Genomic DNA, 19,047 nt, shown 5'->3' with positions numbered 1-19,047 from the left:
ACAAGACCTGGTTAGACTGTTTCAAGTTACATAGAAGGGTGAGTGACGGTAACTGTTTTGGCAGAGTGAAAGTACAAATGCTTCCCATGTTCGAACACACACACGACAGACACCCACATCAAAGAACGCCTCCAAAACCCAAATCTCATTCTCAGTCGCATTTCCTAATGAGGCGAATTGAAACCGAGACTAAATCAGAAGGTTCAGCCTCCCCTTTAAGATATTGTTTATTGTGAAAAACTGAGTTTAAATGTATTTGGCTAAGGTGTATGTAAACTTCCGACTTCAACTGTAAGCACATATCAAGTGACGCAAAACATATAACAACATCTTGAAAATACAGGTAACTGCCAAAATAAAGGAAACACCCACATAAAGTGTCTTCATAGGGTGTTGGGCCACCACGAGCCAGAACAGCTTCAGTGCATAGATTATACAAGTGTCTGGAACTCTATTGGAGGAATGCGACACCATTCTTCCAAGAGAAATTAGATCACTTGGTGTTTTGTTGATGGTGGTGGAAAAATGCTATCTCAGGCACCACTGCAGAATCTCCTATAAATGTTCAATTGGGTTGAGATTTGGTGACTGAGACAGCCATGGCATATGGTTTACAGATATAAGCCTCTGGGAAGGTCTAACGGATGACATAAAGTCAAATAGCTTTTTAAAACACCTGAGTCGCACAGCAAAATGGAAGCATGTTTTCTAAACGGTGTCTTGTGAGATATGGCTTGAAGTGGCAATGCTCTATTGGCCCCTAGACTGGAACCAGTGAACACGACCAATATTAACATGGCTGCTTCTCCCTGAAGCAACCACAGACAGGGGACAGCACAGCATCACAGGAAGCCTACCTGTATCTTTAAACTGAATATCACACATTTTAGTAGTGATATAACGTCAATATAGTACATGTAAGTTAACATAATACCTGTTATAAACAGTGCAACCTCACAAGAACAGCGGTTTCACAGAGACAGTTGACAAAATTGACAGTTACAACATATCCTCTGTAGGTAAATCTCACCTTGCATTACTTGCTCCTACGGAGTAAATCATTGCTGAAGCTTAGTTGTGGTTGGTCCTACAGTGGGTGGTCCTCCATTGCATCAACAAAAGCAGACAACCTCATCTCAGACCAATTGTCTAAGGAAACGATGTCCTTCCATACCCAACATACCCTTTCGTGGAAGTCATCCCGTAACCTCCACTGGATACTGTACAGTATATTTCAATGGTTTGTTTACAAGGAAAGGAGGGTGCAATTTGACGTGCTTCTGTATATTTGAGAAGAGAAAACGAATCCCTTCCTGACAGGCTTCTTAATCACAGGAAAAAAAGAATAGCCATGTAGAGGACAAACAACAGTGTGATAACTGTTCCATACAGCGGTGTGATAACTGTTCCATACAGCGGTGTGATAACTGTTCCATACAGCGGTGGGATAACTGTTCCATACAGCGGTGTGATAACTGTTCCATACAGCGGTGGGATAACTGTTCCATACAGCGGTGATAACTGTTCCATACAGCGGTGGGATAACTGTTCCATACAGCGGTGGGATAACTGTTCCATACAGCGGTGGGATAACTGTTCCATACAGCGGTGGGATAACTGTTCCATACAGCGGTGGGATAACTGTTCCATACAGCGGTGGGATAACTGTTCCATACAGCGGTGGGTTCCATAACTGTAACTGTTCCATACAGCGGTGGATAACTGTTCCATACAGCGGTGGGATAACTGTTCCATACAGCGTGGTTCCATACAGCGGTGGGATAACTGTTCCATACAGCGGTGGGTTCCATAACTGTAACTCCATACAGCGGTGGGATAACTGTTCCAACAGCGGTGTAACTGTTCCATACAGCGGTGGGATAACTGTTCCATACAGCGGTGGGATAACTGTTCCAACTGTTCCATACAGCGGTGGGATAACTGTTCCATACAGCGGTGGGATAACTGTTCCATACAGCGGTGTGATAACTGTTCCATACAGCGGTGGGATAACTGTTCCATACAGCGGTGGATAACTGTTCCATACAGCGGTGGGATAACTGTTCCATACAGCGGTGGGATAACTGTTCCATACAGCGGTGGGATAACTGTTCCATACAGCGGTGGATAACTGTTCCATACAGCGGTGGGATAACTGTTCCAGCGGTGGGATAACTGTTCCATACAGCGGTGGGATAACTGTTCCCATACAGCGGTGGGATAACTGTTCCATACAGCGGTGTTCCATACAGGATAACTGTTCCATACAGCGGTGGGATAACTGTTCCATACAGTTCCATACAGGGTGTTCCATACAGGTTCCATACAGCGGTGGGATAACTGTTCCATACAGCGGTGGGATAACTGTTCCATACAGCGGTGGGATAACTGTTCCATGGATGTGCTCAAATATGAAAATGTCATAAGCAACACATTTGAGATAATCATCAGAGTCTTGAGGTAGTTCTAGACATGCAGTCTCAGTCTGTCGCAAGGAGTCAGTTGAAAGGCTATTGGAAAATGGCCTCAGAAATGAAATGACACACTTATACTGTCCACATAGTAATCCCTTGCAGAGAGAACTTGGGAACAATTAGGAAAATGGCCTGTATTGTAACCCTGTCCATTTGGCCACTCTGCCTGCCACAGCCCAGTCACTAATCAGAGCTCTTTTCACAAAATGGGAAAGTCAATAGCTGCATACAATCAGTAAACAAATTCGGCTATTTTTATACGAGCCTCCATCTCCATTTTAGTAGCAGCAATTTAAATTATTCTAGCGTGTAACACTTTAATTGTGTAAGACAAAGATGATGTCAGAGGCACAAAAGAACTTCAGGCAGAGGGAGACCTATAAGTAATTTCTATGCTGCCACAGTGAGCCAGACAAGTGAGAAGTATTTTGTGGGGGTTGTTCTGCTGATGCACTCACATCTGTGTATTTACTGAGAATACAAAGGCAGTTAGTGGGCATGATAAACGGAAAGCAACAATGCTGAATTGCACCCGTGTTACAGAAATGGCCTTTCAGCTTTCACGGAATAGTTTCACTATCCCTAAAAAGTTATTTATCTGCATAAAAATTAGGGGAACTCAGTGAATTACAGTGAATTATAAGTGAAATAATCTGTCTGTAAACAATTATTGGAAAAATTACTTATGTCATGCACAAAGTAGATGTCCTAATCGACTTAAAGCTATAGTTTGTTAACAATGTATGTACAGTTGAAATCTGAAGTTTACATACACTTAGGTTGGAGTCATTAAAACTTGTTTTTCAACCACTCCACAAACTTCTTGTTAACAAACTATAGTTTTGGCAAGTCGGTTAGGACATCTACTTTGTGTATGACACAAGTAATTTTTCCAACATTTGTTTACAGACAGATTATTTCACTTATAATTCACTGTATCACAGTTCCAGTGGGTCAGAAGTTTACATTCACTAAGTTGACTGTGCCTTTAAACAGCTTGGAAAATTCCAGAAGATTATGTTATGGCATTAGAAGCTTCTGATAGGTTAATTGACATCATTTGAGTCAATTGGAGGTATACCTGTGGATGTATTTCAAGGGCTACCTTCAAACTCTTTGCTTGACATCATGGGAAAAATAAAAAAGAAATCAGCCAAGACCTCAAACCAAAAAAATTGGAGACCTTGACAAGTCTGGTTCATCCTTGGGAGCAAGGTACCACATTTATCTGTACAAACAATGGTACGCAAGTATAAACACCATGGGACCACTCAGCCGTCATACCGCTCAGGATGGAGACCCATTCTGTCCCTTAGAGATGAACGTACTTTGGTGCGAAAAGTGCAAATCAATCCCAGAACAACAGCAAATGACCTTGTGAAGCTGCTGGAGGAAACAGGTACTAAAGTATCTATATCCACAGTAAAATGAGTCCTATATCGACATAACCTGATAGGCCACTCAGCAAGGAAGAAGCCACTGCTCCAAAACCGCCATAAAAAAGCCAGACTACGGTTTGCAACTGCACATGGGGACAAAGATCGTACTTTTTGGAGAAATGTCCTCTGGTCTGATGAAACAAAAATAGAACTGTTTTGGCCATAATGACCATCATTATGTTTGGAGGGAAAAGGGGGAGGCTTGCAAGCCGAAGAACACCATCCTAACTGTGAAGCACGGGGTGGCAGCATCATGTTGTGGGGATGCTTTGCTGCAGGAGGGACTGGTACACTACACAAAATAGATGGCATCATGAGAGAGGAAAATGTTGTGGATATATTGAAGCAACATCTCAAGACATCAGACAGGAAGTTAAAGCTTGGTCACAAATGGGTCTTCCAAATGGACAATGACCCCAAGCATACTTCCAAAGCTGTTTTAAAATGTCTTAAGGACAACAAAGTCAAGGTATTGGAGTGGTCATCACAAAGCCCTGACCTCAATCCTATAGAACATTTGTGGGAAGAACTGAAAAAGTGTGTGTGAGCAAGAAGGCCTACAAACCTGACTCAGTTACACCAGCTCTGTCAGGAGGAATGGGTCAAATTTCACCCAACTTATTGTGGGAAGGTTGTGGAAGGCTACCTGAAATGTTTGACCCAAGTTAAACAATTTACAGGCAATGCTACCAAATACTAATTGAGTGTATGTAAACTTCTGACCCACTGGAAATGTGATGAAAGAAATAAAAGATGAAATAAATAATTCTCTCTACTATTACTCTGACATTTCACATTCTTAAAATAAAGTGGTGATTCTAACTGACCTAAGACAGGATTTTTTTTAAACTAGGATTAAACGTCAGGAATTGTGGAAAAACGTTCATGTATTTGGCTAAGGTGTATGTAAACTTCCGACTTCAACTGTATGTGCTCGCTTTTTTTTTTATAGTGACAGAAATAAAATGAAGCAGATCCTCAAACCAAAACCAGCTCTTTTATGTCTGTATGTAGAAAACAGACTTTCTAAATGAGGATGAGAGGATGCTGGTGCTTTTACTGTACTCTTTTACGACGATCTGTTTTGACACCATTGTTGTCCCTCTGTGGACTCCTTAGAGACTAAGCTGTATGTTCCACAAGTTAACCATTAAATGTTGCTGGTTTTGTTTTGCAATTATATAAATGTTTTATCTGGTGTCAGGCAGTATAGGATGCAGTATTCCAGGCACTTCTTTTATATTGCTTGATTATACGGTTGGAGGCGAGCACAATTTTTCTTGCCTGGAACGGCATGTTTGTGTCTGAAAATTAGAAACGGGCTTCTATAAAACATCCTACAAAAGTCTGCTTCTCTGTGGCAGAGCTAGCGCTCAACCTAAGTGAGTGTCAATAGTGTGCTTGTTAGTGCATGTACCTGTGCCTGACTGGTTGACCTGAACCTGATCAAATGAAGTGGGGGAGGTTTGGAAATCTCAGCCATGCTCTACAGTAGACCAGCCAGTAAAACTGAACTTTTTTCACTTTTGGTTTATTCCCAATTGCCATTATGGAAACCCTTTGTGAATGTAGGCCTATATGCAATTGTTTCCATTGGAAACGAGGGACTAAACTACGCAAGACAATACATTTTTGACATTTTTCTCATTTTGTTTAAATGACACAATCTTGTCAGTAGTGATTTGTCCCTATATTATCAGAACTTAGAGGAAGGATGCTAGATCTTGGACAGTGTAGACCACTTCCTTGTTTCAGCTTCAGCTCTACAAACACTCGACTCTACTCTATAAGAAGTAAAGTATAATTGCAGTTGATATTGTCTAAATTGAAATTCATCACTTTTCCAGCCCAACAGCTGCAGGTTGCTATAGAAATCCAGGTTGATTTAACTACACTGCCTCTGTTGTTAGTCTGAAGATTCTGGAAAACATACATTTAAATTGTGTTTTCCTTTAATAGTGAAACATTGCAGTTTTAAAATGTCTTTATCATTAACTTGTTGGTATATTGATGTGCATGGTTATGTTCTAAACCGGGGATCATCAACTAGATTCAGCCACGGGCCATTTCTTTCTTGAGCAGATGTTCGAGGGGCCAGAAAGTAATTACAAATCATTTGTAGACTCCAAGTTGATCAAGAGAATCTCCTCTGGCAGTGACAAGAATCCCAAACAGATGCAATATTTGACTAAAACATAACCATTTCAAACCTTGCCTACTTTTTTACGATCACGTGTCTCTCTATTATGCATTGTAATACTTGGGAACTGATTTCCAAAATTTAAATAACTTGGAGTGGTCTTTTATGTCCAACAATGAAAATTCTCCCCCAAAAATTGCTCAGAAAACTTGGGGGGGCCAAATTAACCTACCCACAGGCCAAACGCGGCCCGTGGGCCGCCAGTTGTGGAACACTGTTTTAAAAAGTGCACCCTCCTCCAACTTTACATACCTTAGCCAGACTTATCGAAGCCAGGCAGTGGTCAAACAGGCTTTTCAGCCTGGCGTGGGAACTTTGATGTCAAGTCAGACGTAGTTGCTCAATTCTCCCAGTAGTCTGCATGTTATGAATCTTTTTCAACCCTTAATGGTTTTGAAAAGCCTGTATAAACAGTGGATTTGCTTTTAACGAAACCTTCCAAAAACTATTAAGTGGCATTATGGCATCCTGAAAGCTGGTTCTATTAAATGCCCAGATTTCATAAGGGAGTAGTTTGAAGGGTAAGTGCTCCGAGTGCTTCTGCAGTCACTGGAACACTGTTGGATCCTCTTCCTGAGACACAGACACACAGACAAACTCGTTCCTGCTCACCGACTCTACTGAGTCTCCTGTGTCCCTTACCAGCAAGCGTGCTTCCCCACGTGGTCTCATTCACATTGGTTTCATCTCCAGCTATTTATTGAAGAAAGAGGATGCTCACAGACTAGTCCCTAGTCGTTGCGTGAGCAGGTCGAAGGCAGTATCAGAAATCGTATGCTTATGAATAGTCTGTTACCAGAGTCTGATACGGTACATAGGTGTGAGTCATTCTCATCCATGTGTTTGTCTTTCTCAATGTGCGTAGCCATAGCAGCAGTATAAACTGTACTACATTCATCCACAAAGACTGGATTTGGTCAATCAATTGGAAAGTATCAGTTTTTCTTGGCTCACACTCTTCTCACTTTAATTGAATGCCTTGAACACCTGCTTACTACTGCGTTTAAACAAGATTCTCCTTAAACCAGCAGAAACAGGCTTAGCATGCCATTACTATACCTTACATGAGGAAATATTGAGAAAGTATTGAATTTGATTAATAAAAACATTGAACTTGAAACTCTGAATTTAAGAAAATGTTCATTTGAATTTAAGAAAAAGAAAAATGTCAACAACCCAGATACTGGTCATATTTGCCCATTACATTGATTTTCTGCCAAATGACGGCAAAGGGGTCTGGGTATGAGACTGTACGCTGGCTTTCCTGTGGAGGCCCCTCTGGTGTTGGTATGGAGGGGGATCATGTGACTCACAGAGATGTTGTAAACAGGAACCTCTGGGGATGACAACTCACCCTGTTATTTCTCCAATTTAAAAAAAAAACGATATTCCCTACTTCTGACATTTAGGCACTACTTGTGTCTATGTTCCCTGGGTAATGACTGCCTGACAAAATCATCCACTGGTATTGTAAAATACTGTTTATGATGGAAAGGAAACGACCGTGATGAAAGCATAATGAATTGACAGCACCCTGTAAGTGTCCTCGTAGCTGGTCACACTGCATTCACAAACATGACTGTTTAGTGGGTAAGCCACAAAATGCACAGACCGGAAGTGGTTGTGTTGTGTCTTTGTTTACATGGCTGGAGAGGCACTTCATGTCAAACTAGACTCGTGTTTTGTATGTATGAGCATTTGTCACAACTTTATTGAGCAGTTATAATACAAGTGGATGTGTATTCAGTAGTCGTTAGAGTAGTCATACTCCAAACTATTTCCAGTATTAAGAGAAATAGTACCTGAAATGGAATTAAACCCAGTTCCATTTCCAAGTGTTCTACAGATATCAAAGGATTACATACTTTCCAGAACTGTGTTTAATCTGCAGAGCAAATAAATGATGTGTTAAGTTACTTTGTTTTTATGCACTAGCACAATAATTTATTTTAGAAATGCAGTCGGTGTGTTGTTGTGAGCCCCTGCATTTATACGGTCTGCTGTTTTACAGAGTGATGTCATTTCCTGGAGACACAGAGCGGATGCACAGCATTTTGCTCTGTTTTACTTGGGAAGAACAGAATCCTCCTTGTTGTTTGTGGGCTGTGTTGAGATATACTGTCACGCCGTTTAAAAGAGCATTTTGATTCTGCCAGAATGAATGAGTTTTTGTCAACCTCCACTCATCGTGGCTGACTAGACTAAAACGTCTACCCATCTTGACTGGAGATCACAGCAGCTCCAGATAACATGCTTGGTGATTGAAGGTCGAAATATTTTGAATTCTAATGGGGCTGCTGGATGAATGGCCTGAAATAGACTGTAGAATTTGTCTGCTTCCTCCTCCTGCCCCCCTTCCCTGTCCACTGTGAAAAGAAGCATTTGGAATGGCTGGGCCCGATGATCATAGAATTATTGGATGTTGATTCTAAAACCCCTCAAAGAGGAGTTGCTATGGAGATCTCGTTCCAAACTGTGAAATGATTCACCGTTGAAAGGCTGGAGGGTCTGAAAGCCGTACACATCATTGTTCAGGTGGCGGTTGGTTAGGAAATTGCTGGTGCCTGTGCAATCAGCACCGCTATGGTAGTTAAGGATCTAAAAAGGTTTGTTCTCTGAATGATGGGGGACAACAGTGATGTGCATATGATGGTTCCTTTCAATCAAGGCACCCTCAGACCCACTGGCTTGAAAAAAACGACAGAGGAGACTTAAATGAAAAGGGAATGAACACCATTATTGTCTATCAAAGTTAATGAAATCTGGAGCCTCCCCAGTACATTCATTCTTCAGCTGCATAAATAACCAACTAGACTGAGAGGTTATCTTCCCAGTCAGATGTCAGCTCTTTACTTTGGTACCCATTTTCAGTGGCAAAAAAATATTTGCTGAAAGGCTACCACATTTGATACATCAGTTTGGTTGGAAGTACTACAATTGGCTTGAGTTTAAATTGGAATGGGAGATACCTTATGAGGTAGCCGACTAATATTCATAGGACGAAACAATGTCATTGTGTGACAATCAATTCTGAAACATGGGATCTTTGTCGGAAAAAATAGGACGTACTTATATACCAACATAACATTTCTGATATCCTTAACAAACAAAAAAGGTAAGATACAGATGCATTTTCCGTTTATGCTCTCTGTTGAGAAACTAAATAACCTAAAAGAAGGAAGATGAGTCCGACATGAAAGTCTGCTATCACCTTGTTTCATGATATATATCTATACAAAGATATTCCCAGAATCAACATAAAGAGTCATGTCTGCGTTGGAGGTGTTTTGATGCAGGGAAGGTGGCCATAATGTGCTTTTCCTGACAGGCCCATAAAGTAGCTTCTACTGCTCTGAATACCAGGAGAATTGCGGTACTAGGTTTGTATAGAACATCTTAAAAGCTGGGCCAGGAATGCAAGCGCTTCAGATGTGCTCTTCCCCCTCTCGCATGTGAAAACATGCACAGGAAATTAGCAGCCAGTGAATACTGTAATTTGACTGAATTATGTTGACCACATAGCCTCTCCAGGTAGCAACATCAGAGGAGTCCGTTTGATCAGTATTGATCTGTTTCCTGTCTCTCCTTGTCTTTGTACTTGACCCGAAAAGTAATGACATCAGCCCCTCAAACTAGCTGCATGTTTTCAAGCGTTTCACCTCTACAAACGGAATATATATGGCCTCTTGAAACAGTTGTCACCTTGGTTCATTGAAAGCTCACATGTCAGCACCCCAGAGGGGAAAAAAGGTGAAAAACAACAAAAACAATGAGCCCACGACAGTCCCAAATGATTTGAACAAGAGATGTAACAAACCTTTTGCTCGCCACCTCGATTAACATTTACCCCTGCACATTGACTCGGTACCGGTACCCCATGTATAGAGCCTCGTTATTGTTGTTACTTATTTTTTACTTTGGTTTATTTGGTAAATGTTTTCTTTCTTGAACTGCATTGTCGATTGAGGGCCTGTAAGTAAGCATTTCACGGTAAGGGCTAGACTTGTATTTGGCGCATGTGACAAATAATGTTTGATTTGATTTGATACCTATTTGTACTTCTTCATGTCTGTGAACTTTATTAATTTCACTATGGGAATGGAACTCTACATTGCCGATGCTGTAAAAAGGCAGAGTCAATCTATTGAGACGTGTTAAGAAAAGAGAAGGCAGAGCATGTTAGACGCTCAGTCGGTAGAACATGGCCCTTGCGATGCTAGGGTTGTGGGTTCGATTCCCACAAGGGCCCAGTATGAAAAAGTACTCATGTATGCACTCATTAAATGTATGCACTCACTAAATGTATGCACCAGCTAAGTCGCTCTGAATAAGAGCATCTAATAGAAAGGAATAGAAAAAGGGAAACAGAGCAACAGAGCCTACGGTCCTTAGCTCCCACTGGTGCTCGCACTGGTGCTCTAACATATCCAGGGCTCTAAAAAAAAAAAAAATAGCTTGAAAAAGTTAAGAGCACAACATTAAATTTAGGAGCACCAGAAAATAAGATGTTTTAAATTGATTGAGATACAGCCTATATTAATTCAAGCTACTTTTGAAGCACATGTTTTGCCCTAGAAACTAATATGTAAGACTGTAAATACATTTGTTTATTATAAATTGTACAATGGGTGGGTCTAATCCTGAATGCGCAATCCACTGTCTCATCAACCCAGCCAAGCAATTTATACATTTGATCTCCACTATAAAAAGCGTCTAGACATTATCTCACATTTCTTTTAGAGTAACATTTAGTTTTCAATGTGTATAAACCTTGCTGTCTGATCTCCAGGAGACAGACAGGCAGCGTTTCTCAGCCAGTCGAAATCATGTATCAGCTGGCATCATTTTTATGGATATATACAAAGAAATGTCAATTCAAAAAAGGTCAAACGAAATGAAGTGCAGTTAGTTTGCAGTCTTTCCAGCTTCAGTTTGAAGAAATTGTGTTAGCTGTGTTGTTGGCTAGCACCTCTGAACAACAGTGTCCTGATGAGTGAGCACATTTTCTATGCCAGGCGAGATCATGCCTCATTAGATCATTGTTATGGATGTATCCAAATAAATGTCCCTAGAAACAGCTTTAAAAAATGCAAATGCAGCTACTTTACTGTTATTCTGTAAGCCTTTTTTTATGTGACTGTAAATTAGCCGAAGTTGGCTAGCTAGCAAGCAAGGGATAAGAACGTTGCCAGCCAGTATGACAATGGAACATTTAGAACGAACGACTGGTTCGCGTCCATAGATACAGAACAAAAAGACTGAACGACTGGGTCGCGTCTCTAGCAACAGAACCGATAGAACGAACGACCAGCTGGCTTGGGTAGCAACCCTAGATTTGTGTCAGGACTATATCTTGTGGAAGGATGTAATACGATGAATAAATTCATCAAAATAACGTTTTTAATTAAAATATGTCAATCATTATTTGAATATGTTGGTAACCCGTTGTATAAAAGTGATAATGCTCTTGAAGGCGGTTTTTGGCGGATATATTGGAACGGTTTGCCGGCCCTCGAGAACACCCATGCCAATATATCCTCCAAACACCGCCTCCTCAGTCATTATAACTTAAAGCTAAAATGTTGATATGAATACCTGTCATGTGGAATATTAGGTTTCTACATTGTGTAAAAGCACAATTTTCCTATATCAATGCATTACATTGAAAATCATACGTCTCTTTAAAAATGAAAGGTTTGTGATGACAACATGCAAGAGATCTGTCATTCATTCATTGCTATCTACGATCATTGCTAACCCGAAGAAGCTATCCCATTTCCTTTTTTTCAGTGCCCCCAAATGTTTGGATATACTGGTAAAGTCACCAGGTTTGTTAGCTAGCCAGCCAATGAGGTAACATCACTAAACGAATGTGAGACAAATGGTTAACGATGTCGACGGGCAAGTAGTTTTAGAACGTTCCACGACATGGTTTATGAATGTAAAATGTGGTCCCGGAGACTCGCAATAGGAAGATAGAAATGTTGCACTGGTCTGAGTCAGATCTTTTGACCTGACTGGTTGGGCCAGAAGCAAGCCGTTTTCTCTGTAGTCATGGTGCAACCATGGCGCTAACGAATCTGCACTCGCTAGTTTCTCCAGGGCCCTCGGAAACAAAGGTACAGCGTAGCCTAATCATTACACCAATTATTATCTGGGAGATTTTTTTCGTAGTCACACAGTGCTCCCAAAATAAAACTCCTGGTCGCACAGCAAAATATTTTGTTGCATATGCAACCAAATTAGTCGCACTTTTAGAGCCCTGGTCCTATCCCATGACTATGTTGAGGCAAGGCTTCCCCAGACTCCCCTCCTCTCGGCCGTCCTCTGGTCAGGGCAGTGTTGAGCCACAAGCCCTGAGAAGATAAAGCCCTTTGTTCCGTCAATAAAGGCACACCTGGTAATGGTCTCTTCAAAACATACAGTATTTGAAATGAAGTAGTAAAACGCTAATTGCAAGATAAGCTTGACTCCTGAAAACCAGACCCCCCTCTTTTTTTTTTTACAGTCTTGCTTGTGGCTTTGTGTGGCGCCGCAGTCTCATAAGTGCTGTCTTCACAGAGGCCTACCCAGACCCAGTCGTTAAAGGCCTAATTGTGGAGATTTCCCTCCTGTTTTGTTTTTCTTCTTCTCTTTTTCTCCTCATACATAGATAGAAGCCCACTTACTAAGGCCTGAATGGGCCTGGTGTGATGTAAATGTGAAATTAGAGGAAATGAAAGTAAATTACTTTGCAATGTAGTGTTCAGTAAAGACTGTCTTAGATCACCGAAGGGGTACTGGATCAGCTGTTCTTAAACTTAGAAGGACAGAGGAGCTTCTTTCTTTTGCAGTGATGATAGTCAAATATTAGCCAAATTCACAATCCATTTATGAATTCTGTGTGTTTAAATAGTGAGTTAGTATTATGCTCTTTGGTTTAATATAGCTTTTTCTTGATATAGTATTTGTCCTTTTGCTGTGAGGGCTTTCATTTAAATGATTAACAGTATCAAAATATTGCTATTATAATTAGTTATATCACTTATGTAAAGCCTTTCCAACAATGTATTAGGTAACCACCAAATGGATATTATAGATGTATCCTATAGAACAATAAAACCTCACAAACACTATTGTTTTATCTGCCCCCCTGAAAAAAAAAAATCAGAATCCCTTGTCAGTATGCACATTTGTGCCTCTCACAAATGATTCACATTGCATTATTTTCACTTTAAGTTCATGGAGGGACCGTGCACACAATAGCACATTTTCATTCTAATCAGTGTAGATCTGGGAGCTGGCAAATTGGAGCAGCAAAACAATAATTCCACTGATTAGCCCCTTTCTGTGTGGCGTAAGTGAACTGTTTATACTGTGGAGTACCTCTGGAAGAGGAGAGGAACCAAAACAGCCTGATTAGGCAAAGAGTAATTGGATAAGTTCATTTTACCATGAGCACGACGACGCGCATGATCATGGCAGCTTGCACCAAAGTGTAGAGCTTCTGTTGACTTGAATGAGACTGGAAAGTTTGATTTCATGTTCGTCTGTAATTTTGTTGTCGATCTCATCACGCTATCACACAGTTCAAAATGATTGAATGGTGATGTAAGCAGTTGCAGATTGCTAGTTTTATTTGAAAAAAATCCACATACTGTTGTGTAATGTCAGGGGCCAGAAGAAGCCAGTGTAACAAGCCCATACAGAATGGATTTGCTGATTGTTTCTCTTTCTCTTGATTGTTTCATTTTTTTCCCACTTTCAGACTCCCAGTGATGAGCAGGGGTGTTGTTGGTCAGTCAGAGATTTGATATTCCCTGCACAGTAGGGAGTCTGGAACACACACAAAAAAAATGCTGGGTTAAAAACAACACATAGCTGGGTAAATAGTGGACAGAACACACATGGGGTTGTTTTGACCTAGCTAGTTAGGTCACAAACAATCCATTGTTTTTTTAAGTTGGGTTGTTGATGCTGAGTTATTGAGCTGTGATCCACCGGGTCAGATCAGGAGCGGGGCTTAGTAGGGGTGTGGCTTTCAGATAGTTATTTTTGGCCACCCGTGAGAGTAAATGTAATCTCAGTTTATCTGTTCTGTTGAATTGTCAACACACTTTTGTAGCCAATTGAGGCTTACACAAGTTGAGTTCTTAAAGTGCCTATGTGTATCCCAATGTTGGGATAGTTACCATTTTATTGTGATATTTAAATAATAATATCATTAAAATGTGTAATGTGCAAAAATATTGAGGGGAAATTTAAGTTTGCAGTGTACAAACAACATGATGAACAGGAATGACATTTACTCTCACAAGTGGCCAAAACTACCTATATGTAAGCCACACCCCACTCCTCCTAAAAATGAACTATGAATTACGTTTTTAAAAAAGTGAAATTACTTATTTACTTATGAATTACATTTAAAAAATACCCAGCATGAAAGTGAATAAAAACCCGACTGATCGTTAAATTATCCCATGTTTAAGTAATCCAAAAATGGGCTTTAGATAGTTATTTTTAGTCACCCGTGAGAGTAAATGTCATTCATGTTAAATTTGTACACTGCAAATTAAAATGTTCCTTCCATATTTCTGCACATTTCATACCTTAATATAAAATGTGTAGTATTATTATTTAAATATCACAAAGTGGTAATCATCCCAACATTGGGATATGCATAGGCACTTATGAAACTCATACTCTTGTGTAAGCATTATTAAAGATAGAAAAGTGTCAATGCTCAATCTTAGCATGTGTTGACAACAGAACAGATTAACCGGAATTACATTTACTCTCGTGGGTGGCCAAAAATCACTATTTGAAAGCCACACCCCTACTAAACCACGCCTCCAGTCTTCTGATCTGACCCGGTTGATCATAGCTCAATAACCCAGCATCAACTTGTGTTCTGTCCAATATTTACCCAAATTGGGTTGTTTTTAACCCATCCTTTTTTTGTGTGCAGGACTGTCCCTTACCAGGGGAAGGGTGGGGAGTAGGGAGTGGAGTGTGATGGTCCTTGCAGCTGGGCCATAATCTGGATATAGAGAGGATTCTGGGTGGATGGGTGGATGGAATCTTGATTAAGTCTACCAAAGAGAGTATGAAATTCTTGTTTCATACTGTTTTCTTAAGTGAACTGACAAATGTTTATGTTTATGTTTATATAAACCAGATAGACAATAACTATAAGATTCCTATTACTCATTTTTTTTTATTTAAAAAACGTCACCTTTATTTAACCAGGTAGGCCAGTTGAGAACAAATTTTCATTTACAACTGCGACCTGGCAATTCTAAACTGAGTGGCTTGATCCCTTAATGTTGATTGGCTGACAGCGGTGGTATATCAGACCGTGTACCACGGGTACGACAAAACATTTATTTTTACTGCTCTAATTACATTGGCAACCAGTTTAGAATAGCAATAAGGCACCTCAGGGTTTAGTGGTATATGGCCAATAGGCAAGTTGCGTTGTGCTTAAGAACAGCCCTTAGCCGTGGTATATTGGCCATATACCACAACTCCTCGTGCCTTATTGCTTAAATATAACACACATCACTGAATTTTGTTTAAAAATCAGGTTGAGGAGAACTTAGGAAACTGCAGAGGTGTTCTATTGCCCATTAAAACCCCATCCGCACCATGAATCAATATTTCCAACATGAATCATGGTTGAAACTAGTTCGGAATCAGAAGTATGACAGCCATGAATCAGTCAAATGACTAACTTTCTCACCGGGCCTCAACTGTCAACAGTCCTCTCCACTGAGGTGTCAGCACTTCAACCAGGAGAGCTTTTTGAATTAAGTAAGTCTTCGCCAACACGCAGATTCCGAACACAGCGTGCGTCATTCATCAACACAGCAATGTTTCTAACCTGAGTTTCAGTGTCCTGACAGCCACCACACAGGGGGATGATACGCTTCATGTTATCGTGACAATGGAAAGTGTACGTGCAACTAAAGATGTCAGTGCTTTTAACTAAAACTGGTTTCATTCTTTTCTAAGTAATGAGCTGAAACATACACAGGGGAAAAAACGTGTTTGTATTGAGTTACATGGTGTTTTACCTGTGACTTAATAGAAGTAAAACTTTCAGAAAACAGGTTTATATATCAGCTGGATGTCCAGGAAGCCTTAAGTGATTCTTGTCAGCTGCCAGTTGGGTGAATGATAACGATCACTGTGCTGACACTAGTTAATGACATGGTGGATAGTGGGCCAGAGAGGTGCCCTTCTCTGGTGTTAAAGGGTTGTCAGTCCCCATCTGACAGAGCCCCCCGGTCCCCCCCCATCCCTTCCTGCCCCGTGTCCGGAACCCTCAGCCCTTCTCCAGAATCAGAAGGAGGACATCATCAGTTTCTGCCTAAATTGTGTGGTTAAGTGCTTCATTATCCAATCACCATCAATACCATGGCAAGTAGGCCATTGAGTAGCAGAGGGAAGGCTCTATTTTATATGTACTCTTATTTACAGTAACATTTGTAACAAGTTATGGATACATGTTTTTATCCAGGCGGTTTGTGTTTGGTTTGCACCTCACCATTTGAAGAGGCTCGTCCAGAGCTACAACACACCATACAGATTTACATTTTGGCACAGAAAGTTGTTTTGTTTCTCAGCACAATAAAAAACAGAAATGCCTTTGGCAACACTCACATATTGTGGTACTAAAGTTGGCAAGGAGCTCATGTTTTCCATGTTAGGAAACGACAACTGTGAGAGGAATTTACCATGACTCTGCAAGTTGAGGAGTCATAGTAGTGCTTACAAAACGTGTGCTGGCTTACAGTATGTGGTGTGTAGAATAGTCAAATGTATTGTGAATGGGCTGTTAGATTTAGCATGGTTTTCTTATATCTCCCACTGTGCTTTTTGAAGTGGAAGTATTTTATTTATTTTGTCCCCCTGAGAATGTAATCATTTTTGGATATCTCAATATCCTTAGAGCAGTGTGTGTGTGTGCTGCTACGAAAGAACCCTCTAAAGAACCTCCTACAGATTCTAAAGATTCCACTGTAGAACCCTTCCAATCCCAACAGAAGGTGGAATCAGAACCCTCTGGATTCCCTGTTGAAGTGACTGCTACTGAACCGCCTGTGGCGTGTGTATCTGTACCTACAAGTCAACATCGCCCCATAGAGAAAACACAAGCGGCTGAGACACAGGAGACTGAGGCAGTCATAGGCTAGTGGCTACCAAATGAAACTTTTTTAAACCCCCCGTCCCCGTCCCCGTCCCCATCCCCGTCCTGAACGCAAAGGGCGGCTGCTTTGAAGAATCTCAAATATAAAATATATTTTAATTTGTTTAACACTTTTTCGGTTACTATGTGATTTCACATGTGTTATTTCATAGTTTTGATGTCTTCACTATTATTCTACAATGTAGAAAATAGTACAAATAAAGAAAAACCCTTGAATGAGTAGGTGTGTCCAAACTTTTGACCGGTATTTATCTATATACTGTGTGTGTGTGAATCTCCGTAGCTACAGCAAAGGTTTAAGTAATTATGTGTGTGGTAGTCTGTTATAGTGATGTTATACTGTTTCTGTACTCTAAAGGTGCGTTTGCAGATGAGGACATTGTCCACGTGGAGGGGAACGTGGACCCAGTGAGGGACATTGAGATCATCCATGAGGAGCTGAGGCTGAAGGATGAGGAGATGATCAGGCCCATTATGGAGAAGCTGGAAAAGGTGGCCGCGAGGGGATGCGACAAGAAACTCCATCCTGAATATGTGAGTCAGTGTCTCAGCATGTCCACTGCATCCCCCGCACAGCACGCATCAACACAAATAATAACCCTCCCACACACTGCCAATGGGAAAAAATGTATTTTTCTGTTCCTTCCCATTGGGTCTCCCTCTGCCACATTTTTCTTTCTTTTTCTGAGATTGAAAGTGATCGGGGGTCAGGGGTATTCTGCTGTAGAAATCATTAATAGAGATTTACGTATTCAGCTGCTAACCCTGGGTCACAGTGCTGGGCTAATGAAAGGGTTTTCACAAGTCTCTTTTCATCTGAAGTAGTACTCAAATCACAGCACAGCTCTCGCTCTGCGCTCTCGCACCCACAGCAGTCTCTGGAAATTGGGTGAGGCCATACAATGGGTGACCCACAATCCCACAATCTAGAATAGATTGTATATGAATACAATAAATGTTTGGAATGTGCTTTGACAGAACACTCTTCGGTTTTCCGCAGTGAGAAACCGAATAGACTGTACGATTAGAGGGCATCCAAATACACTGTATATCATATCGACTTAAAAGGAAGCTCGGCAGTATTTACTGCTGTAGTTCCGCTTCTGTTTTGATTGCGTGCTCTGCTCTGTCCCTCCACCGCTAGTGACGCAGGATGCAGGCAGTGATGCTGCCTGTGTCATGTACTCTCAGTGTGCAGGGCAGAATGAGTATGAACCCTTTTGCAGAATGGGTGAGTAAGCGAGGTAATCTGGTCTTTCAGAGGGAGCGGCGTGCCCAATTTCAGAACCCCGGCACATGAGGGTCTGACCGCTCATTACACTAACGAGCGGGGCCATTTCACCTGCTGCAGGGGCCCTGGCCGGTCGGTCCCCCTCAGAGTAATCCCCCTCAGCAGCCCGGCAGACGGGCAAGACATTCAGGCCAGGCAGGTGGCCGCTGACGCACGTAATTGCTGGCAATTTTAGGCAATGAATAAAAAGGATCTGCATTACTTGTCAAAGGTTGTGTGTGCCTTCCCAAGCAGAATCTATGTACGGTGCCTTTAGAAGTGAGAGAGCGGTCCTTATCAACGGCTCTGGCGAGCTTTACAGGGGATATAATGCATTTCTTACAGGCCGAATTTGGTATTTGACACATTCAAACTGAGTTTGATTTTGGGGGAGAAGAAAAGGCGTGTTACTGAGATTATCCTTCATTCTTGTATTTATGTCCAGGTTTAGGGTTCTGTATGTAGGCAGTACC

At 41.1% G+C, this 19,047-nt stretch overlaps 1 long non-coding RNA gene across 1 annotated transcript in view; it reads left to right on the top strand.

Annotated features, from left to right (window-relative positions):
* Nucleotides 1-17,682, top strand: part of LOC112225251 — a 28,808-nt gene extending 11,126 nt beyond the window's left edge. Inside the window, exon 5 of the long non-coding RNA XR_002949553.2 lies at nt 17,663-17,682. This is a non-coding gene — a long non-coding RNA (uncharacterized LOC112225251). The remainder of the gene's footprint in view (nt 1-17,662) is intronic.
* Nucleotides 17,683-19,047: the final 1,365 nt, after the last annotated feature.

This window comes from Oncorhynchus tshawytscha, linkage group LG26 (assembly GCF_018296145.1).
Source record: "Oncorhynchus tshawytscha isolate Ot180627B linkage group LG26, Otsh_v2.0, whole genome shotgun sequence".
NCBI lineage: Eukaryota > Metazoa > Chordata > Actinopteri > Salmoniformes > Salmonidae > Oncorhynchus > Oncorhynchus tshawytscha.
The sequence above is the reverse complement of the archived record's forward strand: the minus strand, read 5'-3'. Positions and strand labels throughout refer to the sequence as shown.